Consider the following 19,848-nt stretch of genomic DNA (forward strand, 5'->3'; position numbering starts at 1 on the left):
AATTAATGAATACCAAACAAGTGAACGATATTATAATAGGTTGAAAATATAATTATAATATAATAATTATATTATATCACTACATTACCCAAGATTGGACCCACTGATTACTGTTTATTGAAAACCAGCCACAGCTACTTCTTTGTCTTTCAGTCTTCACTGATATTTTCACTATTTTAATTAAATCATAAAAATTAAGGCATCCCTGTGACCGATTATGTATGTATAATATTTGTATGTACTCATCTATACAGAATCGCCACCAGAGTTCCAATTGCTGTATGCCAATTTCCTGTATGTGAAAAAATGCATCATCCAAATAGAAATAATCTACTAAGAAACTAAAAACAAAGAAATATTATAAGTCCATAGATAAGTAATATTCGTATTTTACCATTTATTTACGTCGCACACTTTCGTAATTCAAATTTTATTTATATTTAGACTGAGTATAATATATATTTATATATCATAATATCAAGTATCGTTTTATCAAATCGAACACGTCAAAATAATAATTACACATCTGTATGATATAATGGGTTAAATATAAGGGTTTTAAATTATGGTGAATGTATTGAGATTACGTTCGCATTTACTTTTGAATGCATATTTCTAAATAATAACATATCTGGTATTAGTACTTATAAATCACTCGTGAAGTCATTTAAATCAAGGGCAAATGGAAAAAAATATAACGATTCGCATTTATATTCCACTATATAATATAAAAATGCAGCGCCTCTGTATATATACTAATATACTATTATGAAAAAATAATTTACTTACTCTGATCAATAATACAAAAATGAATATTTATTAGGTACTTCCCAATTTATTGAATTAAAGGTGATTTAGGTACGTATTTATAGAACTATGTCTACATGGCATGTATATTTATTTTATTTTTCTATAATTATAATAATGCATAATAATATAATCCTTCTTTAAGAAAATAAACGACGTTGAACGTCACAAAAACTAGTTTGTTCATTTCACTCATTCAAAGTCGATATGTGATTTATTACATTCAGATCTGAATTCAGTCAATGTAAAATAGTAATAGCTAACAACTAATCTTAACAATATTTACATGCTGTTTATATTTAAAAATGCTACTTTTGATACTGTTAAAATGAAAAATTAAATGCCCGATTTTTGCTTATTTTATTTTTAGATACTCGAATCAAATAAAGAATCAAAATAGGTACTGCAATATTTATTTCCCTGTCAATATAATCGTTATATTTAATTTCCATTTTATAATATAAATGTCATCCGATTAAATATAATTTTTTTCTTAATAACATCACAAAATAAAAAAAAATACTGGTAGGTAGATAATATTAAGTATGTATTTTAAAAATTAATAAAAATATGAAATTTTCTACGACAATCAGACCTGCAGTGCGTATATCGTTGTTGTAGAAATTCTCCAAGATGCGCGAGGTCCGGACCCACACATTTTGTAATATATTAACCTACAGTAATAGGAAAGAAAACTACCTGTGTTGAGAAGAATAATCGTCATCAATTGGTCGACATAAACTGACGTGTTCATCCGAAAATGATGTAAAACTAAATACCAATAAATCATTATATATTATAAGACCACAGTGTGAAATATATCTATATTATAAAATTGTCGATCCTCAACTAGCTAACATCCAAAAATACTTCCATGTATTTTTAATAAAATATGTGTCAGATTAATTTTTTAAACAACTACACACCGAATAAATTGACGCATTGTTATAATAATATAACATTATGCAATGATAGCCAATTACTAAATTAAAATGTGTGTAAGTTTTTTTGCCGCTACCAAACTAATGCGCAATTTGAATAATAGTAATAATCAATGAAGAAGATTTATTGAAACATATTTTTTCGTGTCTTTAAAACGCTTTCAAAAAAAAAATTAACGCCGGTGAAAGTAAGCAAGGTACGTGCAATAATGTATAAAATTAGCGAGAAAAAAATCAAGATGTGTACGTACTCACCTTAAATGACTTGAAAGAGAATGATTTCATGGCATTTTGATTGAAGACTTAATGCATTTGTGACTTTATATTATTATTTATGTGTTCACAGCCTGTCATATAATACAATATAGCGAGAGGTTCTATCTTCACCTAATATCACCTTTGATAAGTAAGCTATTTTTTGTACGATGCAATAACGTTTGTGTTGCAAGACCTAATAATTTTACTTACTCAATGCTAATTTTGGTACTATATTACTTTGTGATACTCACGCCTCAGACAGGCGCAATGTCTTGTCACGCTACACCCATCGGTTCAGCGCCACGTTTTATGCAGCTTTTCACCCCTGCAATGTATTTAGTAGAACGCGATTCAAGTATTACTGTATAGAGTAAAAAATGGATCGTTTTATAATAAAATCATAATTTAATAATCAGTAATTTGTAAAACCTTGATACTTTATAAACATTACATTAAAATTGTTTTTTTTAATGTTGTTTGTTGAACCTGAATACCTTTTCAAATACGAATTAGGTACTTCTTGATATTTTACTGTTTAATATGAAATCAATATTACCATTAATTAGTCTATCCACTGATGGATGAAGGCCTCTCCAAGCTGATTCGACTTTTCTCGGTCCTATGAGTTGCGTTGCTACGTACGTCCGCAAAAATTTACCATTTCATCGATCCAGCGGCCTCTAGGTCTACCCTGAAGGCGTTTTGTACCTCTTGGGTACTACTGGATGACTATATTTGTCCATCAATTTTCCCTTCTTTGAGCTATGTGTCAGCCCGTTTCCAATCGAGATTTTTAGTGAACTCTATTACATCGCAAACCCATTAATATGTAATTAAAATAATGATTAATTTCAGAAAGATCATCAAGATCAAGACATTCAAGATTTTTTGATTAATATACTGAATACATTATAAATGAGAAGTCTGTATACATTAACTCAAAACCTTAAGTTTTCAGATACTTTCATATAATATAACGAGGGCAAAGATATATATTTAAAAATATATATATATTATACAATATCGATAATATTGTCCAATCTCGTATGAAAGAAAATTACGGACAAAATGAATACAAAAACCTGTCATAATTTTTTTTAAATGTTAGCCATAAAGAACCATAGATAGTGCATTGCGAACAGTTTTGAAATTCTTGAATTAAGCGACGTACCTAATTATAGTAGTTATTTGGATGCGACTAAATGATATGGACTCTGTAAGTGCTAGAATGTTTCTACTATATTGACATTCAGTTCTATTGTGACATAAAAAACCACAAAAATTAAATTTAATAATAGTATAATATTTAAAAAATCAAATATAGTATTTTCAATGACAATTATAGACATGCTATATTCTTAAATTTCGAATAGAACATTCATTCTTTATTCAAAAAATATTTTTTTAAAAATAAAATTATTAACATCTAACTGTATTTGCAGATACAAAAACAATATATACAAACGCTAGCATATACCGTGTAATTTCAATTTGAACAATATGTTAAAAGTACCACAGACAACAATAAATTATGACAAAGCGCAACTGTGCAAGAAGAAAATAATAAAGATCTTAATAGTTTCGTTATTATGTACATTCAAATTTTGAATCGATACACACTGCCTACAAAGCATTAGTTTCATCACCAATCGAAAATATCTGTTTATATTTAAATTAAAAATATCATGTGAATTGATAATTTAATATTTGTGGAATACGTAGATAATATGTATTACTAAAACCCATAAGTATAATAATATGATCATTGTAGCGTGTTTTGATATTTTTAATTATTACTTGACCAGACTGATAATTTCACAAGCCCCTGGTTCAAATTGAGGGTTCAGCAAAATTTACATGTTGTTTTTTAATGTGTTTGTACCAAGAGTATTAGTTAAACGATTGGCTAACATGCATGTCTTGTAATAAAATCCATTGATACAACGCCCATATTATGATCTTCTTATCCATCGAACATGGATAAATATATATTACTAGCTGACCTGGCAAACGTTGTTCTGCCATATAAATTATTTCTAGTGAATATTTTGGTTGTTAAATAAAAAATAACGAATGTATCGTAAGTGTATGGGGATGAGATCTATGACAGAAAGAGGAATGGAGCATTGTAGACGATGACCGCCGATAAAAACAAAAAAACACCGACCAATAATTTTCTCAATTCAAAATGAGTAATGATATTCATAATGAATGAAAAACCTGTGATAGGATCTCGTTGTTTAATGTTTATGCAATAACCGTTTTGTCCCTTGCAGAAAATTAGCGAATATTGGAGAGCGTCGTATGAACGGTGTGTGTCAGCGATGAACTCCAGATTATTGTTTCTTCTTCGAATCACGATTTCTCGCGTCGATGTGCGGTCGCCAACCATGATTCCAGCAATGTCGTCAACAACAGGCGCATTGAATCGACGCACGTGCTCTCCAGCTGGTGATTTATCAGGATTGATGACAATAGCGTGATTGTCGCTTTGCAATTCGTACATGTGTGCTTTGAAGAATTTCAATAATTCATTGTGCTCATTCAATAGGGCGTCCAGTTTGCCGATGATGCGCCTGGCATTAGGCGAATTGAGGTTATTGTAGCCGCAACGTGCATCCACACGATTGATGTCCTCACCGCCCATGAAGTAGATTTGTAAAAAACTATGTGGTTCGTTTGGCATTGGCAGCAATGAGCTTACTTTGTGGTATACTTGGCCTTTGATTTTGAACGTAGAATGGAATTGTTGACCATTTGCCGCAGTATTGTGAACTATTTCTGTTGCTCCGAACGAAGTCATTTGTAAGTATGAATTGAATGTGCGAATGGACATCAGGAACAGGTTTGAATCTGGAACCGTGCCGATGAGCAAGCCGTTCAATGGTTCTGGTGGTATCTCAATTTCTGGTAGTTGCACTTTTTTTGAAGGAACGAAGCGGATGTAAATGCTCGATGTACTTGTTGGTGTTGTCGGTCATTTGCTCTGCGTGTGTTAACTACGAACCGGCGAACTTGGCTCCGTTCTAATTGTCGTTGTTGATTTCGTTCAGCTCGTGCCTCTTGTGATTGAGATGCACGCAATTGCGACATGCTCACACGCACGTTTTTGTTATCTTGTTGGATTTGTTCATCTGTTCTTTCTGCTCTACTATTTTGCATGTTTGTTGCTTTATTCTTTCGACGGCCCAAATGCCCCCCTTGCGTCTTGCTGGCATTGTACACTGTAATACACGCACACAAAAATAGATAAATTAAAATAAATCGTACAAAATTTTACACGTTCTGCGTTGTGATATGCCGAATGAAATGTCAAAATGGCGTGACGCTTCTCTTGAATTCTTCTCGGACGTAGCGCCATCTGTCATTCAACAACATAAATAATTTCGTTCTGTTTGAAATACGAACGACGGTTAAATTTGTTCATACAAAAATAATAAAATCGCGATTAAAAAATGGGAGAGTGGGGGTAGGAGAGTAAAAATTTGGGGTTATAGGTATTTTTTGATGAAAAATAATAAAAAAAATACAAAAAGAAATTTTCAAAAAAATAAAAGAAATTTTTTTCTGAATAGAGATACCCTAATCACCTAGCGGTATGAAATATACTTGTTGACCTATTCTCATACCTAACAAATATAATAAATCAAAAATCAAAATAAAATAAATCATAAAAATCGGTCTAGCCATTTCGGAGGAGTGCGACCACAAACATCGTGACACGAGATTTTTATATATATAGAGATATACATTACTTATAGAAAAAAATATCTGTAGTATAACTTGACATCCTTTTTATTTATATAACATCGAGTAAAAAACGGTGGTTGATAGTTTAATGTGTTAGTTGCGAACAGGGATCTAATCTCTTGATAATAGCTTCTATATTGAGCCCAAAATATTGAGAAAAGAAAGTGTAAAATCTAAACACAAAATAAAATAAAGGGATCATTGCACAGCACATATACAGTTTCCTTTCAGATATTTTCAATAATTTATTGCTTACATTTTTTGATACTTTCCAGCTCTTCCATAAAATATACACTATAATTTATAATATTATTGTATTAAATATATGAATATTTATTATAGTTTTCTCGGTATTTCAAATATTCTGTAAATAAAATTAGTAATTTGGTAAGAAACCAAAAAACTGATGTATTTTATTACATTCTGTATGATGCAAAAATATGTTCTATTTATTTCGTATAAATTACATAAAAGAACCTGATGGCTGAAGTGAAGGTTTGTGCAAAAAGTGAAAGTATCAGATACTTTAAAATATGGATTTCATTAATAGAACCCAAATATTGTTAAATAGAAAATGTTAGGATGTTCAATGTTAAATAAACTTTTTTCGATTGTACAATTACACTACTATATTAAATTTAATGATAATCGTTCTGTACGCCTAAATTTAATACTCACGTGTATTAATAAAAATAAATATATATAGTACAACACAAAAAAATAAATCTTGACAATGTGATTTTGATCCAATCTGTAGTAAGCAATGTATTTTTTTACAATCACTCGCAGAAGTAACGACTAACGCTCGTTAATGAGAGGCTTTCTTTTGGTCGTTAGTTGGAGGTTGGGTTGCAACAATGCCATTGTGCATAATATAACGGCACATTATTATTACTGCTATTATCAGTCTGTGGACGGTAGCTCGTACTTACTCCATACGTACATACTACTTGACTACTGGTCAGGTGAAATAAGCATTCAACAGAAATAAGTATTGATCGATAACTGTCATACTCTTTTCCAATATAGGTAGACGATTTGCCACGTCAAAGTGTTTTTTTTTAAAATTTCATAACTATCGATCTATCTACTTACCAATAATTAATTGTTTTTCCCAAACGGCTTTACAGTTTGCATATAGTTGTCTTAAGGACATAATATTATTTCTACATCTACTACTGTCCAATAGTTAGAATTTAATATGTTCATGAAATTTTAAATACTAAATAAAGCCTTCGGTCGGTGCTGTTTCACCCCCAAATGGTCCCTATTTGGGGATATCTCGTTGGATCTAAAGAGGCCTAAACCATTAACAAGCCGACGCATAGTAAAGGTTGATTACGAAGAAAAAAATATGTGGCAACGTTGTCTAAATGCCGTTAAAAAATATATTAATGGCAATGCCGTATTCTGTACTCACTAACAGCTAACAATTTTCCCATACAAGAGACGCTCTTAGACATCCAAATTGTAAACACTTGCATTTCGACCTCCGCAAAAATTATAACAAATTGTATAAAAATGTAGCACCAAATAAAAATCGCCGTTTTCGACCATTCCGGTGTAATTTTATTCACTTCCAAGTCCCAAATGACAGACGATGTCAAACACCAGCATACTGAGTGAGAAGATGAAGCATCTTCTCGCTCCAGACTTGATGAGAGATGGCAGTGCCATAGATAAAATGAAATCTGACCAAAAATGCGTTTATCAAAACGTATCGTGTTTTTCCTAACGTCTCCATTTGTTTAGATGTCGAAAGAAGAGAAAATATTATTTCAATTTAAATACGTAACAATAATACTACACAAGGCGTAACTAAGTGCTCGGCCGTAGTGATTTGGCGGGCACGGCGCGGCGGCGTCTTGCGAAACTCAAACACATAACCGTGTGTATTATGCCCCAAAAAAGACACTGTCTACGAACATTATGCGCACGGTTATACGTTTGAGTTTTGCAAGACACCGCCGCGCCGTCCCCGCGCGACCACTACGTTCTTGCACTAAGTCACAAAAATATAAAGCCAAATAAAGCTCTTTTACACTATAATTTATGTAAATCCAAAGAAAAGGTTATTTTCAATAAAACTACAGATAAGTATGTACTCAGTCTCAATGACAAACCGAAAAAATATTTTGAATTTTCTCCACCATGAGTCTGTTACTTTAAAGGTTTTAATGATACAAGGTCCAAACAATCGACCAATTTTCAAGTATGGAATTTGACAATTTATATCTATTAAAATATATAGACAATGTAATAACCATTTATTATATAGCAATTATGTAATATTAGAAATTAGAATATTAACTAATTAAAACATGATATACAATATACTAAAAACATTTATATTACGATTATACAATAAAGACAAAGTTGTCGCTGACTTACTTAAATTTAAATTCGTTCATTGTCATACTATTATTATAATACTACTTCAAACTGGAAGTTTGACCAACGTTTAAGTTTTAAAATATTTATATATTTTTTTAATATTTACAAAAACCTATAAATATAATTTTAAAAAAGATAGCTCACCACATTTAATCTCCACTACATAAAATTTTACATTCACCTGAGAAGTTTAACAATAGATTTAAACAAACAGTTTCTTACAAAACTTTGCAAGCGATGACTTTGTAAAAAAAAAGCTTTATGACGCTAATAATAGTAGTAATAGTATGGATACATAATAATTTTCAATTAAATTTTATATATCTCTTGCGTCGTTAATATTAAACAATAAAATGTTAAAGTGCTGTTAGATAGTTTCATGCTTTCCTTATTATCAATGAAAATAATATAAACATCAAAATTACAACAACCTACTAATAAACTAGTCACGGGCATTATGTATTTATAAAAATAACACACAAACTCAGAGTAACAATATGAAGAGAGTTGGTATTGTTCATCAAAATGAAACCATGTTTCTTGTGTATAACGTACAGTAGAACCTCAATTTTATTATTATTAACTTAACTATGAAACGTTATACCATCATGATGCTTCGTAGTACAGTCCAGTACGGCTACCAATTTTAAACACAACATATTTTCTACTAAATTAACTAAAACTAATTACTACTTACTTTATATTTAACACATAAACAATAAATTTCAGCAATACGTGCTCGCAGTTTTTAAATGACTGTAGTCATTCAAATCAATATTTACCGGTGACGTGTACACAAAATATTTTATTAATCCGTATAAATTCTATCTTACTATTATAACGCATATTGCAAAGATATAAGCGTGCAAAATGCTTTCTCACTTGCGTTTATGGTTCATTTTTGTTCAGGCCTTGCACATAATATTAATTATTTGTACCTAATATGAACTACTGCGTGGTGGTTCTTGGGAGTCCTTCATTTTATAGTTATAAGAGGTATGTTCCAGAAGTAATTATAATATAATTATAACATATTATGTTGTTTTTGTTCATAAGGAACGCAGAGAGGGCGTACAATTGTTTAAGTCAGAATATATTACAATTCTGTTTTGTACGTTTTATGATATTTTTTATGTTTTCGATAAAGAATTGGGTAGGTGAAATAGGGTAGGTTTGGTGTTAGTACTTATTTAATATTATTTGTTTTCCTTCGCCTTAAATATAATATTCTGTTAATTTAACAATACAGCATAGAATATAATATATCAAATGAAGTTATTGTTTAAATATGTTTTCGGGCTATTAAAAATTATTTTTATTAAGAAGGCAGGCTTTAAATAATCGTCTAATATGAAGCCTTCGCCAATGCTATTACATGTATGACTTATCATACCTTTTATATAAATTTATCTCCGTACCGAGCAGAAAAAATATTCAGGCAATAGGAATTATCTATCAAATTGTTAGAGCAAATAATAATAACTCCTTACAAAAACATATCCTTAAAAAAACATTGCGGTCAAAAATCAACTGAGACCAAAACGTATTACGCAATTGTTGACAACATATTATTTTATTTTGCAATCATTTTTAAGTCCTCATTTACATAATTATGTTTGTGTTGCCATTGTAGGCGTACCTATTGAAGTTATTATCATTTTGACTCTCACCTGAATACAATATTTGATTATTATTATTTATAATCATTATTTTGTATGTGCCTAATCAAATGCGCACACTAAATATATCATATTTGTCAATCAGTTTCTGTTTAAGTACTTACTGGCCATAGGCACACTTGAGATGACATGTGAATACATTTTTTTCATTATCGTTTCGTAAACGCTTTAGTGGTTTGACTTATTATTATTAATCTGTGTTCTTCCACCTACATAGTAGAGTAAATCATTTAAATCTATGTTAATACTTTTCAATTATCGATGAAAGATAAAAATATTTTAAGCTCTTCAATATTGCATAGGGGTATTTATTTAATTATATCTTTTTCAATACTTAATACGTAAAATCATAATATAATAATGTGATGTCAAATCATCATTATACTTGATAAATATATATATATATTTTGCTTACAGTGTAGGCAACAAAATTATTACTTATATGACGTTATAGTCTTATATTTAAATAGTCGTGAATGCTGGGCGATATTATGTATTTAAATTCAATATAGTTCCCTAATAATATAGAAAATAAAACATTTGATGTTAATGAAACACTAAAAAAACGAATGGTCACTATATTATACAAGCCTCAAATAATACCTATATACATATATCACAAAACCACATATTATGATCTTTGGTTTTTCTTATTTGCCGTATGACTGTTTCGTTGTGAAATACAATAAATTTCATATTATTTCAGATACCTAAATACGATTACACTAATATTTTCTGAAAATCGAGGTATATTTATTGATTTATTTTATGAGAGTTTTGTCTTTAACATTTGTTATTATAAATAGCTGTAATATTGTGTAAATCTGGTATTCTTTTCTTTTCTTTCTTTGTATTATCAGATTTTTGTTTTTACGAGAAATGGATATTAGCCACTTACTCAACCTATTAGGTCAATACGCTGACTTCAAACACAAATTGAAAAACAATAGTGTATTTTCCAGATGCATGATTTGATCCTAGGACTCACGACATTATAAGCCGACGCATAAGCCGCTCGGCCATCGTGGGTGTATATTTTGTATAGGTCAATACGCTGACTTCAAACACAAATTGAAAAACAATAGTGTATTTTCCAGATGCATGATTTGATCCTAGGACTCACGACATTATAAGCCGACGCATAAGCCGCTCGGCCATCGTGGGTGTATATTTTGTATACACTGACAATATCCCATTGAAGCTTTCAAAACTGATTCCGATTACTATTAAACTGTGTATAAATAGTACCTACATATGGTGATTTATTTTATTTAATGAATTTAATTAAAATAATATATGCACAAAACTAAATATTTTTTATTAGTTAAGTATTGTGTATTTAGTGTAGACAAAAATTTAATATTCTAAAAACAGTTCATTTTTCTTTTGTTTTTTTAGATTTGTTCTGATAAGAAAATTCATTGAAAATATATTTTATCATAGATCCGTACTATAAATTACGTAATAAGTCACTTAAAGTTGATCAATTTCTTTATACTCATTAAATAAGACAACCAAGTATGTTCCTACAATTATTTATCATTAGGCAACTTAGTGCAATTATAATGTTTTGAGCTATTGTATTTTCTTGTATGGAAAGAAACATCGATTTATATTGTTGTCTGTTGATTTTTTTACTTTAATTCTTAGGTCTAACTAACAGATGTCATTAATAATTTATTTTTTTAAAGATATGTCGCTTAATCTAATAATGTATATGTTGACCAATTAATAATCCATAGTGATAAAGAAATATTTAATAAAAAAAAATGATTGATTATCGTAAGATATAATTCAAACGTACTATTATCATAAAGTAAAATGCGTGTGTTATAATATAATAGAAAGTATTTTCACATATGAAACGTATAAATATTTTTTTTTATATTATTATAATGACATGAGTTCTACTTAGGTATGAAAAAACACTTGCTACCATTTATAGCAAACTCTTCAATAATTGAACAGTGAATGGTCAATTGTGACCAATGATTACGATGGCTGGAGTTACAAAATTATATAACGGATAAAAAAGCCGCTCATTCAACAAAAGGCTCAGCTCAATGCAGTGACAGCAGCTGTTGCGATAGAAAACTCCAGGGATGTAATTATATATAATAATGGTTAATTGTGTGATGGCAAATTTCATGGCAATAATAATAATTGTTATAATAGTTTTTTTTGGCAATCTTCTATAATAGCAACATATATGGTCAGTAGATTTACACTGCCATACGTATGGAGTGAAACAACATAAAAAAGTTGAGTTTCATTCAAGTTATTTAATTATAAATAATTAAGTAGGTACGTATATTTCAATCTGAATCAATGTAATAGATTTTTACCATTCTGCTTCCCAACTTTAATGAACATATTATAATATATTAGGCAGGTAAATATTTCTTATATCTATGCAATAAAGATGGAAATAAAATACAGTATTTTGAAATTTCTGTGTAATTAAAAATTTAATTAAAATAACATGTTAACAACAATTTTAGTAATATTATTCTATTAACTTGTCAAGTATGCATCATATTATTTAGTATATAAATGAGGAGAAAAACTCTTAACATCTTAGTGCGTTATTTTAGGTTTAAATCCTATAAAAATAAACATTAAAAATACTTCACAACAGATATGGTCTAATTAATACCTGTTCCACCTTGTAAAGCTGCGGAAATATTGATTTATTATAATAATTATATTAGAGGTAACGAATCGCGATTTAAGTATTCTTTATAAATAGTTAATGCAAGTATTGTTTATCAAGCACTTTCCATCAAAATGATTAATTATCTTTTGGAAGCTAATTAAGTAAATAAATTAACTCAATATTATGAATTATATCTATGATTTTCTAATAAATATTGAATAATAAACTTTATTAGTTATTATAATTATACGAAATAGTCAGTTAATTTTTTTAGTTTTTATTTACAACGTTTTTAAATTTTCTGTTGAATCATATAAACTTGACTTGACTAGCTTAAACGAGCAAAAACGCACATAATCATTACAGGTTTGTAAATAATATTATATCTGCACTGTTAATTAAAAATAAATAAACCTGGGTGGTTATATTAGTAAAATTACAAGATAAAAAGAACTTTTTATATACAACGTTTTGAAATTTTCTGTTGAATCATATAAACTTGACTTGACTAGCTTAAACGATCAAAAAAATTTGTACTTGATAGAAATAATACTGAAATGTCATTTTGACATGTAATATTGATTTCTATAGTAACGCACGTACAGGGCTCGAAATGGAACGGAACGCACCGGAGCGCCGTTCCGGCTCGTGAAATTTGAAAAATTATCGCTCCGTCTCGTGGAAAAAATATGTTGACCGTCTGAGCTAAATAGGCCATAGAATAGAAAATCTGACACACTTATTTTCATAAAATACACATACGATTTGATGACTATGTAAATATCTTCAGAAAATTTGTCGAGCGCTCCGGTTCGTAATCTTTTCCATTTCGAGCGCTGCGCACGTATATATTAATAATTTAGTTGCTATGACCCCAGACTCCTAACAACCAATAATGGTGTCGAAATAACTTTTCATAAAACAGAATTAACTGAAAATGAATTCAATTCTACTTAAAGATAGCTAAAAGTATTAAAAAATGCATTGGCATCGTGTTCAGATATATTTTAAAAGTTTCAAATGTCTAGCCAGTCGGGAAGTTAGTTAAAAATCAATTGCAAGATTTGTACCGGACAAATAAGAATACGAGCTAAGAAAAACGTTGTAATAACGCGTCTTTATACTATATACCTAACTAACATACCAATATGTTTTTGCATAATATATATTTATTTTATTGACCCTATTATGCTTAAATATCAAAGTGATGGAAACCAAACTATGGTGTCATTTCCCTAATCCAAGTATCATTTATTTATAAGACCTCCAATAATATATAGATCATTCATGCAGTATCGTTAAAAGAGGAGGTAAAGTATCCTAGTCATGTGACCACATCCATCTGTAATAACTTATGTGTATACTTATCGTGCCTAACACGGTTGTACCAGTGTACACCATAGATTTGACGGAAATGTCGATTATAAAAACTGAAAAACTTGGTCAGATGTTACGTCTTAGTATACATTGTGAGAATCTGCTGATTTAAGGAATTGAAACACGTGAGGGTGAATTTAGGTGGACGCTGTTTTATAAGTTTGTAGGATAAGGTTAATCAATCTAGTTACTTTTATTATTGTTTATTATCTTATTTCATTTCTTATTCTATTACTTATTGTATTATTAACTCACATTGCCCTGTATTTTATTTAAAGGATTTTTAACATTTATAAGTGCATAATTAATTGATTTAGTTGAGTAATTCAATGTAAAATTTTGTGTTTTCTACACATTTACCTGAAACAAGTTTTTAAATGTATATCTTAAAAGTTTTCATACAAACCAATTATCCATCAAAAAATATTATGTATTTAGTAATATACACCTGAAAATTTGTTCTACTGTGAATTTTATTCTCATTTTTCTTGAAATTCATTTATTTTAATATGAGGTATTTTTGATCAAATATTTTAAAGTTATTATTAAACTTACTTATTATTTTTTCAACTAACCCTCAATTGGCATGAAGCAGGTGGGATCATTTTATTGATACATTAAACTTATTAATAACTAGTAAACAAATTAAGAGTTATTTTTATATATTAATAAAACGATTAATTTCAATTAATTAAGATAAAAAGCCGTTAATAAATTCAAAATATGCCACGATCGCCATCCATTACAATCGATGACCCTGCGAAAATAAATAACTCACTCCGGTCGGTCGTTCGCATTTCGTACAGCCTCGGGCGCTTTCGGTAGGGGAGGGGCGGGGAAGAATGTCATGTCTTGTATCAGATCAGATCAGGTGGAAACGTTAAAAGGCTACTGACTGCATACCTTTTAGAATCCAATGCCTACACTATTTACATAGTTACTTTGACTAGTATCAACACATAAATAATATATACTTCCATAAAACCTCATTTGCTTATGTACTCAATGATTTAAATAGAGAATGTAAATTATTTTTTTAAAACAATAATATTATTACGTGTCGATAATATATTAAGTAAGTATATAAAATATTCAGTCAGGAGGTTTATACAAATTATCTAGCTATTTCTGTAATAGTAATGATTTAGCTAATATGCATATCGCATCCGATTTGCGAACACGTAAAACGTCACGTTATTAAATGGGAAAATAAATTTAAAAAAAAAATTCGGATCCAGGACAATTAGACGCCACCAACTGGACGCCAGGATATCTGGTCGTTGGAAATTTGGGCGCTGCACAAGTGAAAGGTTTATGTACGTTACTTCTTGAACCATCAAAATGGACAAACAATATTATTCGATCTCTACTTTCAATACAATAATAAGCTTTACGGTTTTTAAACAACATTTGTGTCGAATGGCTTAATCTGCTAATGTGATCTCCAATCCGTAGAGTACGGTTTTCATGGTTTTTTAATCATTCCTCCCCCCCCCCTACCTCTCTTTTTAAAGCTATTTTTAGCGTCTCCAGTAATACTCTATATACATATTATGTCTAGAAATGTAAAAAAGTATGCAAAAGAACTTTGTTTGTAAGTTTTGATTAAGCTACAATGCAACAATAATTATTGTATTTAAAAAAAATCCATCGTATTTAATATAAATGAAAATAAACGATGACGTTTCACCAAGGTAATGCGCGAATATAAAAACCTTTTATAATAATAGAATATTCTTGTTAAAAAAATGCAAATCTGACACAAGGACAATAAAATGTTGTGTAACTGAATATTTCACTTTTTAATTATTATCTGCCTGCTATTTTAACAGCCTATTATTCTTTTTAATTAGTCAATTTATCACATTACTTAAAAGGAGGTGTCAGTTTTAGATTCAATTAATTAAAATAACTCAAATCTTTACTTCCAAGGTATTTTTATTTATTTTTTTAAATGTCAATGATGTCTAAGAATAATTATTTCTGTGTGATCTGTATTATTATAGTAGTTTTATTCTAAAAATGATTGTATGGAAAATTCTGTAAAACTTATTGGTTAATAACAATTATGCAATTGTCTATATTGATGAAAGCTTATAAACGATATGCACACTATTATTTATACGTCATATTAAATTATAGTAATCTTAAGTCAGTTTTAAGATTTGGTAATGATAAACACAATTAGCTAAGATATAAACCATCCTACGACCCCATAGTATTAAAAATTACGACATTTTGACAAAGCTAGTTAACAAGTACTGCCTATTATATTAAAAATTTTGGTACAGTTATGAGGAATACAGCGGCAAACACATTTTGAAAATAGCTGATATACTGGATTATTTGTTAGGTTAACCTAACCAAACCTAACCTAACCAAACCTAACCTAACCCAACCTAACCTAACCTAAACTAACCCAAACTAACAAATAATCCAGTATATCGGGTATTTTAAAAATGTGTTTTCCCCTGTATTCCTCATAACCGAACTGTACCATATGGGTTTATGTTGGAGAGTTTATTTACACTTATAATTAAAATAACGGAATCGGGGTATTTAAATATTATGTGTATTTGTTTTTTTCATACGAGGTATAAGGCATATAATAGACATCGATTGAAGTAATCAAACCTAGGTAAAAGTTTGCTTAATAATGAGTTTCGCTATTTTACGGGTACTTTGTTACTATTACCCATCATGTAACACTGTTTTATTCGTTTATACTTGATGTTATTATGAAAACTAGTCTGGGAGGTACGCGCACTTTGGGGTGAAAATAGTAAAGGCGGAGAGTTAGTTGGTATCAGGGGTTGTTTCCCAACTGGCCACTTTTTAATCTCTCGGGCATGCGGAAACCAAACAACAGTATTTTTTACACTATTTCTATTTTCTCTGTTTCGTTGCGCATCTCGGTCTGGCATTCAACGATTGTCTCATTTAAAGATACCCATATTATTTATTATGTACGAGTTCTTTTCTTTCTAACTTGATTTCAGGATTATTTATGGGGGATTTATTCATTTATTGTGATATTTGGTAACACTATATAATACAAAACTATAAATAAAAACGGTGCCAAATTAATTCTACATACCTGAATGATTATTTTTAATTAAAATATAAATGGTGTTTTAGTTGTCGTATCTCAGTTTTTTTTGTGGCTTAATCCTTTTTAAAAATAATTTCATTTAAGTGTAATACATACTATTATATTGTGTTGTACGAATGTGCAATATGTTATTTTCAGTTGATCTGTTGAAGATTGAATCCAAATAATAAACATGATATCGGTATATACGGCAAAATGAAAGTTAATACGGGATGTTTTCTGAATAAATTAAATCAATAAGTGTCATAAAGTAAAATTTGAACGATGTATTATTTTGATAAAAGCCACCTAAGTACCAGTCTGTATTAACTATCTTTCTTACTTATAGAATTAATAAAGTACCAAAAAAAAGCTTGCATTGCGTATGAAATTATTACACAGTTGAAAATTATTATCATACGAGTATTTTCATTTTCAATTATCTATGACAATTACACTCGTTTGAAATAATTGCTATCTGAAATCATTATCAGTTACACCTACATTAAAATTAAGTGCTACACATTAACGTATCGTTAATCTGGCGCCAGGTTTTTGATTGACTACCATATTACGCGAAATAGCCTCAGGGTAGATACGTGATAGCTTTAAATGGGCTAATTATCTAGGAAGACCACGTAAAAGTTAACGATTTTACGTCTCAGATACTTAATTCGAAGAGAATTATTTTTAGCATAAAATGAAAATCTGCATTCTGTCTGTGTTTCTATAAAATTAATGAAGGTAGTCATTTAATACGTGTGATTTCTAGTGGAAACATTATTATTAAAATATACACAATATTCCTAATAAAAGTTTACTAGCTAAGATTAAAATTTTAATAACATGTATATTTTTTACTTGTTGTAACTCGAATTAAGTTTTATCTTATTAGTATAATAAGAGACATCTGAATGACAAGATTGACATCAATATTATTATTTTTCTTGCAATATGCACTGAAAAAAGTGAGTCGTTATCGGATAGAAAACATATTTTAATGAAAATACTTAGGTATATAGTATTACTGTAGTAGTGTAGTGCTGGGTCGCAGTTATATAAATATAGTAGGTAATTCTCTCCTTCAATATCTACCGTTTATATTTGATATATTCCACATACGGGAGGATGAGTTTAGGTGGACGTTGTTTTATAAATTCTTAAAACTCAACTTAGATCATTCAGCGTACTTTCATGTAGGTATCTACTTTATATTTATTGTATTTACTTTTATTGTACTCTTTTTAAACTACTTCTATTTATGTCTTTTTTTGTGTCGTACTGTAAATGTCTTGAATTTGTTATTTGGAAATATGTAGATAACATTTTTTTAAATTTAAATCACACGTTTTAATATTACCGAAAATTTTATAACAGCAATGAGAAAGATTTTCAATAGATAGAAAAATTCAAACGACGAGATGCTGAAGAGCTGCTCAATACATTTTCTCATAATCACTTAGGAATCGAACTGACTAAATAATCGTCTTGCATTTTACATTTACACATAATTTCCAAGTTATAAACTAACCGACACACTTTTCTCTATTATGTCACTGAAAACTATAAAGAACAGAGACATAATATTGATGAGAACTGTCCGAAAAACTGCTGGAGCGAAAATAATTTTCATTTTTTTTAGAATTTCAATTTGTTACTACGAACGGTTGTAAGTAGTTTTTTTAATCAGTTTAAATAATATATTTATCATCATCATCAGCTTGAATCTATCCACTGCTTGATAAAAGCCTCTTCAAGCTGCTTCCACTTCTCTCGGTCCTGTGCATTGCGTTGCCACGTACTTCCACAAAACTTTATCATTTCATTCATCCAGCGGCCTCTAGGTCTACCTTGTGGACGTTTTGTACATCTTGGATACCACTGGATGACCTGATTTGTCCAAAGATTGTCTCTTCTTTGAGCTATGTATACAGCCCATCTCCATTTAAGGCTTTTAGTAAACTGGGCGAAAAAACATAAATGCTGGGCATAACGCGAAAGGACAAAAAGAGGAATGGATGGATAAGGAAGCAGACAAGGGTTGGTGATGTAATAGAGTTTATTAGAATATTTTCCGACCATGTCCGATCCTAATAGGATCATATGGGCCTCCACAAAGTGGATGTTTGTATTAACAGATTTCGTTTTTACGAGAAATGGATGTCAGCCACTTGCTCAACCTATTAGGTCCATACCCTGACTCACACACAAATTGAAAAACAATCTGTGTACTTGCCAGACCCAGGATTCGAACCTGGGACCCACGACGTGATAGTCCAACGCTTAAGCCGCATGGCCACCGTATATATTTATATATATATATTTATAATCCAGCCATTCCATTTTATAAAATGTCCACATTAATATTTCCATGCATTCCTTTACTCAAACGTAATTTTTTTTAATTCACACTAACGATTAGTTTTAACTATTTCGACACTAACTATTGCTTTAGGCTTTTGATTTTTTTATACATACTTGCATAGACATTGTATCGGTTTATACTACACTACTTACCAAGTATTTATATTATGGGTATGACATAATCTTAAAAAAACTCGTCAATTATTTATTGTTATTTCGTAATGAAAGTGAAAATGTAACAATTTGTAAGATTGGTCATTTTTTAATGTTGATTGACACTTCGTATAATTAGTATAGACTGTATTCTGATACTTGAAGAATGTGGTAGACTATTTTAAATAAAAAATGTATAAACTTACAATATGTAATATCAGCTATTTTTTTTTTGCTAAATAACAATATCATTTACATGATAACAAAAGAATATGGCGCCAAGGGATACACTATTGTGGGTGACAGGATAAAACAGAACAAGACAAAACAGGATAGCTAGGGGAAAAATTAAACATTATTTTTTGTGGAATCTATTTA

Source organism: Rhyacophila brunnea, unplaced genomic scaffold, assembly GCF_057557595.1.
Source record: "Rhyacophila brunnea isolate RB1 unplaced genomic scaffold, BYU_Rbru_1.0 scaffold_12, whole genome shotgun sequence".
NCBI lineage: Eukaryota > Metazoa > Arthropoda > Insecta > Trichoptera > Rhyacophilidae > Rhyacophila > Rhyacophila brunnea.